Source organism: Podarcis bocagei, assembly GCF_964188305.1.
Source record: "Podarcis bocagei genome assembly, chromosome: 2".
NCBI classification, from domain to species: Eukaryota; Metazoa; Chordata; class Lepidosauria; order Squamata; family Lacertidae; genus Podarcis; species Podarcis bocagei.
In genome coordinates, this window is record NC_138126.1 from 54,446,820 (window position 1) to 54,456,821 (window position 10,002).

Here is a 10,002-nt window from a genome sequence, read left to right on the forward strand (position 1 = left end):
CCAAGAAAGGAATGAATATTTAACATTGACTTCCAAGTGTGGGTGGTTGGGTGAAGATTAAGGGGTTCTCTCTATCCATTACGCCATGGTTCTGAAAACCGACGGAGATAGTGGGATGAGGATCAAGATGCCTATTGAAGATGACGCTTTTCATAGATGCCTTGGTGTCAGCAAGATTCTGGGTAATGAGATTGTGTTGCTAGTCAACTGATTGCCCATGTCTCAACTTAAGTTGAATTTTCCAGATAAAAGAAATAATGTCTTATCTGGAAAATTCGGCTTAAGTTGAGTATGAGGAGAAAATGTACTGAAAAATCTGTTGTGGTGGGTTGTATATTCAAGATTAAGGGATGTGCATGAGTGTAAATTTATACATTTTACAATGCTCTTTAATCACTGAATTCCCTGATTTCTAGCATATAACTGATTGTTCAACAATATATTTACTAGTGCTTGTGTGATGCAGACATTATATCAGGCTTCCTCAACCTCGGCCCTCCAGATGTTTTGAGACCACAATTCCCATCATCCCTGACCACTGGCCCTGCCACCTAGGGATCATGGGAGTTGTAGGCCAAAAACATCTGGAGGGCTGAGGTTGAGAAAGCCTGCGTTAGATCATCCTAGGTAGCAAGAGAATGGAGAGCTCCCTTTGCTTATGCAGCCACTCAAATGGAAGGCTGCATTGTTTGCAGGGAAGGTTTCCTCTGGGTCCCAGACTTAAGTTAATCAAACAAATAAATATTTCAAATGCATTGGACACCAGCCTGCTTGTGTACTCAAGGCCTAGCCTCTTGCCACAATTGCTGCAACAGGAAAGGGCATTTGCCATATGCTTTGGGGATGTAACATATTACTATCATTCTGGAAATAGGGTTTGATATATATAGATATATAGATATATATATATATATGCCATAAAAAGGACAGACATACAGACACAGACACACACACTCATGATCTCATGACCTCTTGACCCTCATAACTAATAAGAGCTATCTAAAAATGGTGACTCCAGATAAATTTGAAAATATTTGGCAGAAGTTTCCTTTGGTGATTTCATCTAGTCCAATGCCCTGCAGTGCAGGAATCCTGCCCACAGCTATCCCTGGGCAGGTTTGAACCACCAACCTACTGGTTAACAGCCAGACACACTGACTCATTGTGCCACATACTCAAATGTTGTTCTCTGACACTTTCTCCAGTTTGCTGCTTTCCCCCCTTCTAGGTCACACTACACACACTTTCAGCTATAAACTCTGGTTTTGGTCCTTCTCACTAGCTGCAAGTAAAGGGAGGGAGAAGGGAACCCCCCATTTGCATCTCCCACAGAGCTGATTCCTTTGTTCTCCTTACTCCTTACACTTTGCCAGGAGGCTAACCTGACTTGGTTATCTTTTAACACTTGCTGGCTCCAGAGATTAGATGTATCTAGCACTCTGGTTAACACCCCAAGTCTTGATTAAATCCTAACGCTTACTGGATTCGGGAGTTGAGAGGGGTTTGGCATCCCTGAACTCATAACAATATACTATATGTTATATCCCTTTTCTAGCTGCTAAGGTAAGACCAACAATTTCATAATGATTGTGATTGTTATTTGATACATTGGACTAATACGATCCAATTTTCTGGCGGGGAGTGGTCTGTTCATATGTTTTGTATAATCTTTTATGATGGCTCAAGGCTATGACAATAAATTAAAAACATATGACAGTCCTATTATAAACACAGGGGAGGGAGGACGATTTTGTTTGGCCTGAGTGCAAGAAATTGGAGCTGAAAAGCAATTGAATGTGACTGTTACCTTTTCAGCTACCAATTCAAGTTAAACCCAAATTTCTTTTTTTCCTCCCCTTTTCTTTTGATCCTCAGGCTTCAATCCAAACCTTTGGGTTTAAATGGGATTTCATTTTGAAATGAAAGCAGTTTAAATGGAAACAAGAAATCTCCACCTCCTGCCAAATTGGGAATTTAAAACTGTGTGCTGCTGAAGTGTCTAGCAATCTTGGTAAGTTTCTGGCTTGAAGTGATAAGGACAAACAATCAGTAAGCTTGCTCTGAAGGTAAGAGATAAACCGAAGCAGTGCCTTTCATCTCACTTCAAAAAGTAGGAGCTCAAGATAAGTTTTTATATATTTTGCAAGAGGTCAATAGGTGAAAACTGGCCTTCTTTTGCTTTGCATGCTGATTGAATTTCATTAATATATTGACAAAGCAACACACGTTCCTTTTTTCTCCATTTATTTCAACACTACGTCCATTTTTCACAGAGCTTTCAGCTGCCACAATTTCTCCATGAAGCTGCTGTAATAAAAGGGTATTTTAAATAAAACATATATTACTGAATATGGCAGTTCTGAAACGCCTTTCTCCAATGAATAAGACAATACTAGAGGTAAGGCTGTATGCTACCATTTGATAGCAGAGCAGTCGCTGCAGAAAACACAAGCTCCATAGGCCACTAACTAGAAGGGAAGCTATTACCAGTATGTTTAGAACAATTCTGATTATTTAAGTAAAACTTAAAAATAAAAGCTTTGATGGTGTAGCTAATGCTAGCAAGCAGCTGATACTTTCTGCAATTAACTATTCACATTTCCCTTCCAAAAAGGAACAGCTGAGGTTGGCACACCTTACAGATAATTTCAGTGCATTCTCCTTGGGATCATGTCTTGCACTGAATTTTATTTGGAGATTCACAAGTGAGCCCTAAGGTGTTATCATTATTTTCCTTCGTATGCAGTAGATTCTGCATTCCTATGGTTGGAATGCTGCACAGCCCTTATGTTGGTTCAAAACCAGTCTATATGATGTTTTCCTACTCTCAATTTTAGTGAAAACAAACAACAGGCAGAGGGCAGAGTTTATTTGTTGTTGGTTCTCTGTACATAATGGAAATACTTAGTCCCACTGATTTCTACAGAAGCATTAAGCATATACCTGTATTTGTATGTCTTACATTGGAATCAATGGATTCAAAAGCAGAGTGGTCCAGCACGTAGTCCAATGGCGACATGCAGCCCTCCAGGCCTATTTTGATGGCTCTCAGCAACATTTGATGCTCCCTGCAACCCCTGTGCTGGTAAGCAAGGTGCTGGGCTTTGGGAAGGAGGTATGGGGGCTCTGATAAGGTCCTAAAGGCCTCCTGTCTCCTTCCTCAAATCTAGTTAGCACTTTCCCAGCTTTGGAAAGGAGATAGGAAGGCTCTAGGACTCTGCCAGATGCTTGCAGCTCCTACTCAAAGCTTAGCCAGCTTTGGGAAGGCAGCATGAAGGGTGTGTGTGTGTGTGTGTGTGTGTGTGTGTGTGTGTGTGTGTGAAATTCTGCTCTCACTCTGCCTCCCATGCAACAAAGCTGTGTGCAGCCCTTGGGTTCTATGTACTCTTGCAGCCCATTTGGTATGAAAAGTTGGACTGCCCTGGTTTAAAAGCACTTAACTTCATCTGGATTGTGTTCTCCCAACACCCTTTCTTTCTTTAATATACATGCATTTAGGGTATAACCCTATACATAGTTTCCCTTGGAATAAACCCCATTCTGAACAGATATGTCTAAGATGGTGCTGTTAGAAGACATGGAAAAGAATCTCACTTTAAGTGGTTTAACCTAATTTACACGTCCTGAAGTAATTCACTGCCCTAATTCACATGTAATTTTCCTTAGGATTTTGCATTTCACCGAATTTTGCAATAAAGTTCTTGGCTCAAAAACAGTACAAGAATGTGCAAAAGCTTTCACAATTTCAGGGTAAAATAAATTTAGAGATGTGTATGTTGATATAAAATACACACTGAATATGTATTTTGGGGATAAAATATGAATTTAAAGATACATTTAAAACAACAATAACAGCCTAGAGTTTAACATGGCATTAGGGAGGATTTTTCAATTAACACATGCAATTCAGAGACAGGCCACAAAAAGCAGCAATCCTATACCCACTTCGATGGGAGTATGCCCCACTGAATTAATGAACACTGGGATAGAGAATGGATACTTTTTCTTTGAAGATGACAAGATCTTAAATCAGAGGAATTTTCACTAGACTCTCCAACTCTGCCTCTTTTTGGATTCTCCCACAGTATTTCTGAAGATTACTTGGCCAGCTTTGGTAGAATGGACTTGCATAATATTTTTTCTAATCCCTTTAACCCTTTTTCATCGGTGCCCTTTCCCTACACTCTAGAAATTCACACGGAAAATTACTGAATGCATTTTTCAAAAAGGGATTATTTTGCGCTTTCTCTGGAGGAGGACAGTTGCCTTTGGTTGTTATGGTGCAGTAATTGTGAATGAACTAATTAGCATAATAAATTACCGGTAGCCTGTGAATAAATGCATCTAATTCCAACTTGGAAATCAGAACTGCAATGGGAAACATATACCCCAGCATATAACTAAATGACCAGTTGCTTTGATTATTCCAGTCCTAATTAAACTTTGCTCTTTATCTTAAAAGTATTACTGCTTTGGTTTGCACCTCCCAATTTTTGGTCTATGCAATGCTTCTCCCCATGCCTCATATTCTCTCTTTGTGGTGCAATACAAATATATAATCTATTAGAAGTGGGGAAGATTGGATGATGGTCATTCCAGGCTTGTGGATTGGGATTAATTAATTAATTAATTGATAATATTTATACACCACCCATCTGACTGGGTTTTGCCAGCCACTCTGGGCAGGTTGCAGCATATATAGAACATAGTAAAATATGTTTCAGTATACTTCCCACCCTAGAATTCTGTGATTCTAGATAGGGATTTTTTGAATATCTTAGCACTGAGCTTACTTGGACAGATCCACCCCCCCAATTCTGTCATTTTTTACCTGTTCCTCTAAAAACTCTTCTTGTATATTACATGTATTATTACAGATATTATACCCCATGTTTCTCAAAGTAATCAGCACATAAACAGATACCTGCACCAATGCATATAACTGCATAAAATACTCATCTTGATTCTTTTATACATTTTAAATGTATAATAAATGTACACATCTGTTTTGTATATAATCTTGTGTATAATTAGTTCAACATTTTAAAAAAGAGAACTCAGCAACGCATGAGTGGCTTGGTCAAACTTGAGACAAGACGTGGTCAGATGCAGGCCAGCGTCAATTGGGTTAGAACTGCCAAATTCAGGGTATAAATCTGTTTAAAATTTCCGAGCACAATTCAAAGTGTTGGTGCTGACCTTTAAAGCCCTAAACGGCCTCGGTCCTATATACTTGAAGGAGCGTCTCCACCCCCATCGTTCAGCCCGAACATTGAGATCCAGCGTCAAGGGCCTTCTGGCAGTTCCCTCATTGCGAGATGTGAGGTTACAGGGAACCAGACAGAGGGCCTTCTTGGCACTGGCACCCACCCTGTGGAATGCCCTCCCATCAGATGTCAAGGAAATAAGCAGCTATCCTATTTTTAAAAGAAATCTGAAGGCAGCCCTGTTTAGTGAAGTTTTTTATATTTAATGCTGTATTGTTTTTAACACTCAATTGGGAGCCACCCAGAGTGGCTGGGGAAACTCAGCTAGATGGGCGGGGTATAAATAATAAATTATTATAATTGTTATATTATTATGTTATTATTCCTCCTCCATTTCTAAACTTAGGATATAATTTTTTTGCACATTAGCATGGGGGAAAGTCCTTTGTGGTTTGTGCCTTATCATGCAATATTTATTCAAATTTCCAGTATAGTATAATAATATTTCCCCAGTAGTTACACACTGATCCTACCGAAAGATAAGCAGTAATTTGTGATTGATCACACTGTATATCAATCTAACTTATTAAAATATCAAAAACAAAATCTAGTGAAAAATCAGGTTTTTTAAAAAATAATTTCATAAACTATTTGCAATTAATCATCAGCCAGGAAAGTCACATAGCAATGTTATGTTCATACTAAGGATAATTTTTCAGAAATTTCTGAGCTTTGAGAAAACTAAGCTCTCTTTTTAAGCATTCCTAATTTTTATGAAGTATTCATGTTTGTGCAGTGAGGGGCAACATGACTGCCTATAATTGCTATTCCAGCTGCAATTAACCATATGTAGATGCTTTCCCATGGAAATGTTTTGTGCTAAGACTTAATTAGGCTCCCTGATTAAATGGCAATTAAGGATACCATTCCTTGCATTCCACCTTAAAGGAACTGTCCAAAATAAAATATGTCATGAAGAAATTAAAGGACATTCTAGCGTTAGCAACATATAAACCATAAGCACAGTGTTTGCTTCTATGTTTATTCCATAAAGACATAAATCAGTATAGGATCATAAGAGAACTTAAAATCTTAAAACCATTTAGTGTCTAATTAATTTTTATTTTTATTTTAAATGTAGACCTTCTAAAACAAAGAACCTCTGAACAGCAAAGTAACTGAACACACTTTCTTTAAACTCAGACAGAAATCTGAAATATGGAAGATTCTCAAATTATATGGAACCTTTGAGTGGACCAACCTGCTAAACATTTTGACAAGAGCCTAACATTTAAATCAAGATGCCGGCGAAAGAGAATTGCAAGGCCATGATGCAAGAGCTGGCTGGGCTTTATACAGGGTCAGAAGAGAGTGATAATATCCTTGGCATCCATTGCCAAATGAGGGTGGAGTTCATGGTAATCATCTCTAGAGCTAAGATCTTGCCCCGAGTTATTTAGCTCCTAATTTCTAAGCTATATGGAAAAATATCCAGATTTATGGTAAAAGCATGGGTTGGACTGTAAAATAGCATGTAGCCCCTGAAAAACACATTTCCATATATATATTTGTAGAAACTTTTTGATGTTTACTTTTAGTGTGTGCTTGTCATGCGTTTGGGTGGGAAATATTGCATTGGGAGTCTATGAGAGGAAGTAGAATTAAGTAGCTCACAGCTGCCTTACATTTCTCCCATCCCAGGGCACCTTGTTTGCCATGTCGCCAATAGATGGGTTTTCAGCATCTCATTTTCCAAGCATCCTGTCCCAGCAGTCAGCCAGTTTCAAGTGTATGTACCTGGTGTTGGCCTCCCAAGACCATTGTGCTTGGAGGTGTTATCAAGCACATGTTAAAAAAAGGTAAAGAGACCCCTAACCATTAGGTCCAGTCATGAATGACTCTGGGGTTAGAAAAGTTAAGCACAGAATGAACTCAGGCTTGCTAGAGAGGTTAAAAGCAACAAAAAAGGCTTTTATGGGTATGTTCATAGCAAAAGGAAGAACAAAGAAACAGTGGGGTCACTCAGAGGAGAAGATGGTGAAATGCAAACAGGGGACACAGAAAGGGCTGAACTCCTCAATGCCTTCTTTGCCTCAGCCTTCTCCGATAAAGAAAACAATGCCCGACCTGAAGAATTTGGAGCAAATGATTCAGCAGAGGAAACACAGCCCAGAATAACTAAGGAGATAGTACAAGAATACTTGGCTAGTTTAGATGTATTCAAGTCTCCAGGGCCAGATGAACTGCATCCAAGAGTATTAAAAGAACTGGCAGATGTGATCTCACAACCACTGGCAGTCAAGTTTGAGAATTCCTGGAGAACAGGCGAAGTCCCGGCAGACTGGAGGAGGGCAAATGTTGTCCCTATTTTCAAAAAGGGGAAAAGAGAGGACCCAAATAATTACCGCCCAGTCAGTCTGACATCAATACCAGGGAAGATTCTGGAGCAGATCATTAAGAAAACAGTCTGTGAGCACCTAGAAAGGAATGCTGTGATCACCAATAGTCAGCATGGATTTCTGAAAAATAAGTCATGTCAGACTAACCTGATCTCATTTTTTGACAGAATTACAAGCCTGGTAGATGAAGGGAACGCAGTGGATGTAGCTTACCTTGATTTCAGCAAGGCATTTGACAAGGTGCCCCATGATATTCTTGTAAAGAAGCTGGTAAAATGCGGTCTTGACTATGCTACCACTCAGTGGATTTGTAACTGGCTGACTGACCGAACCCAAAGGGTGCTCATCAATGGTTCCTCTTCATCCTGGAGAAGAGTGACTAGTGGGGTGCCACAGGGTTCTGTCTTGGGCCCAGTCTTATTCAACATCTTTATCAACGACTTGGATGATGGACTCAAGGGCATCCTGACCAAATTTGCAGATGACACCAAACTGGGAGGGGTGGCTAACACCCCAGAGGACAGGATCACACTTCAAAACGACCTTGACAGATTAGAGAACTGGGCAAAAACAAACAAGATGAATTTAACAGGGAGAAATGTAAAGTATTGCACTTGGGCAAAAAAAATGAGAGGCACAAATACAAGATGGGTGACACCTGGCTTGAGAGCAGTACATGTGAAAAGGATCTAGGAGTCTTGGTTGACCACAAACTTGACATGAGCCAACAGTGTGACGCGGCAGCTAAAAAAGCCAATGCAATTCTGGGCTGCATCAATAGGAGTATAGCATCTAGATCAAGGGAAGTAATAGTGCCACTGTATTCTGCTCTGGTCAGACCTCACCTGGAGTACTGTGTCCAGTTCTAGGCACCACAGTTCAAGAAGGACACTGACAAACTGGAACGTGTCCAGAGGAGGGTAACCAAAATGGTCAAAGGCCTGGAAACGATGCCTTATGAGGAACGGCTAAGGGAGCTGGGCATGTTTAGCCTGGAGAAGAGGAGGTTAAGGGGTGATATGATAGCCATGTTCAAATATATAAAAGGATGTCACATAGAGGAGGGAGAAAGGTTGTTTTCTGCTGCTCCACAGAAGCGGACACGGAGCAATGGATCCAAACTACAAGAAAGAAGATTCCACCTAAACATTAGGAAGAACTTCCTGACAGTAAGAGCTGTTTGACAGTGGAATTTGCTGCCAAGGAGTGTGGTGGAGTCTCCTTCTTTGGAGGTCTTTAAGCAGAGGCTTGACAACCATATGCCAGGAGTGCTCTGATGGTGTTTCCTGCTTGGCAGGGGGTTGGACTCGATGGCCCTTGTGGTCTCTTCCAACTCTATGATTCTATGATTCTATTCTATGGGGTTGCGGCACTCATCTCACTTTTTTGGCCGAGGGAGCCGGCGTACAGCTTCCGGGTCATGTGACCAGCATGACTAAGCCGCTTCTGGTGAATCAGAGCAGCACACGGAAATGCCGTTTACCTTCCCGCCGGAGTGGTACCTATTTATCTACTTGCACTTTGACGTGCTTTCGAACTCTTGACAATTAATAGAACCTTGGCTTTTTAAATTGACCTTTGGTAGTACTGTAGTGGGTTTATGGAGTCAGTTGGGCATCATGTCCCTGGAATGAACATCACAATGTAACATTCCGAGGGATATTCTGGTTTTTGTGTTTTTAAAAATGCTTTCACATCCCCAGTTCCCAATAATGCTCCTTGAAACTGTCCCTTTGCTGTGATGCAGTGCTATTCCAGGGGTATTATGGAAAGGTAAACATGGAGTATAGCCAGGAAAAGGTTATGCCTTCAACAGTGCCACGATTTCAGTATCACTCCACCCTGTTTAAGTAACCAAGGAGGAAGTACATTGCTGCACAATTGGTAAATCATTCCTACAAACTTTCACCACTGCAATTTTAGGTCCCGTTTTGCTAAAGGTTCTCAGGAGAAAACCTGTTGGTTCAGATCTAATATAATTTTGCCTACACACAAGTACTTTATTGCTCTGTTGTTGTTTCATTGTGTTGATACCGTTTTCCAATCTGAGCTCTGACTGGGCTTCTGTATAGTATAATTCAAAGAAATTTCACAAAGCTTGAACCTTGTGACTAGTCCTTTGACCCAACATTATTTTGCCCAAAGTTATGTGATGCTTGCAGCATCACAACTTCACAATCCATTGTGTTCTGCCAGCTATGGGGGACTGATGTTGGCCTATATGTCAGGGCATCAGCCGATGTTGAGAACCAAACCAGAAAGGTTGCAATTTGCCCCATGTCTGCCCAAACCTGGAACTACAAATAAATAAATAAATAAATAAATAAATAAATAAATAAATAAATAAATGCTCTCCATTCTGATCCTACAAAACTGCCATACATTAAAAGTTTGGG

The 10,002-nt window shown here is 40.2% G+C and overlaps 1 protein-coding gene and 1 long non-coding RNA gene across 3 annotated transcripts in view; one reads left to right on the top strand and one right to left on the bottom strand.

Annotated features, from left to right (window-relative positions):
• The window catches only part of SLC6A1 (solute carrier family 6 member 1), a 77,319-nt gene that overhangs the window by 32,221 nt on the left and 35,096 nt on the right, over positions 1–10,002 (bottom strand). The gene's annotated exons all lie outside the window — the stretch shown is intronic.
• On the top strand, positions 1,158–6,853 carry LOC308577279. The gene is made up of 3 exons (XR_014003566.1): positions 1,158–1,563; positions 1,876–2,011; positions 6,349–6,853. It is a non-coding gene; the product is annotated as an uncharacterized lncRNA (long non-coding RNA).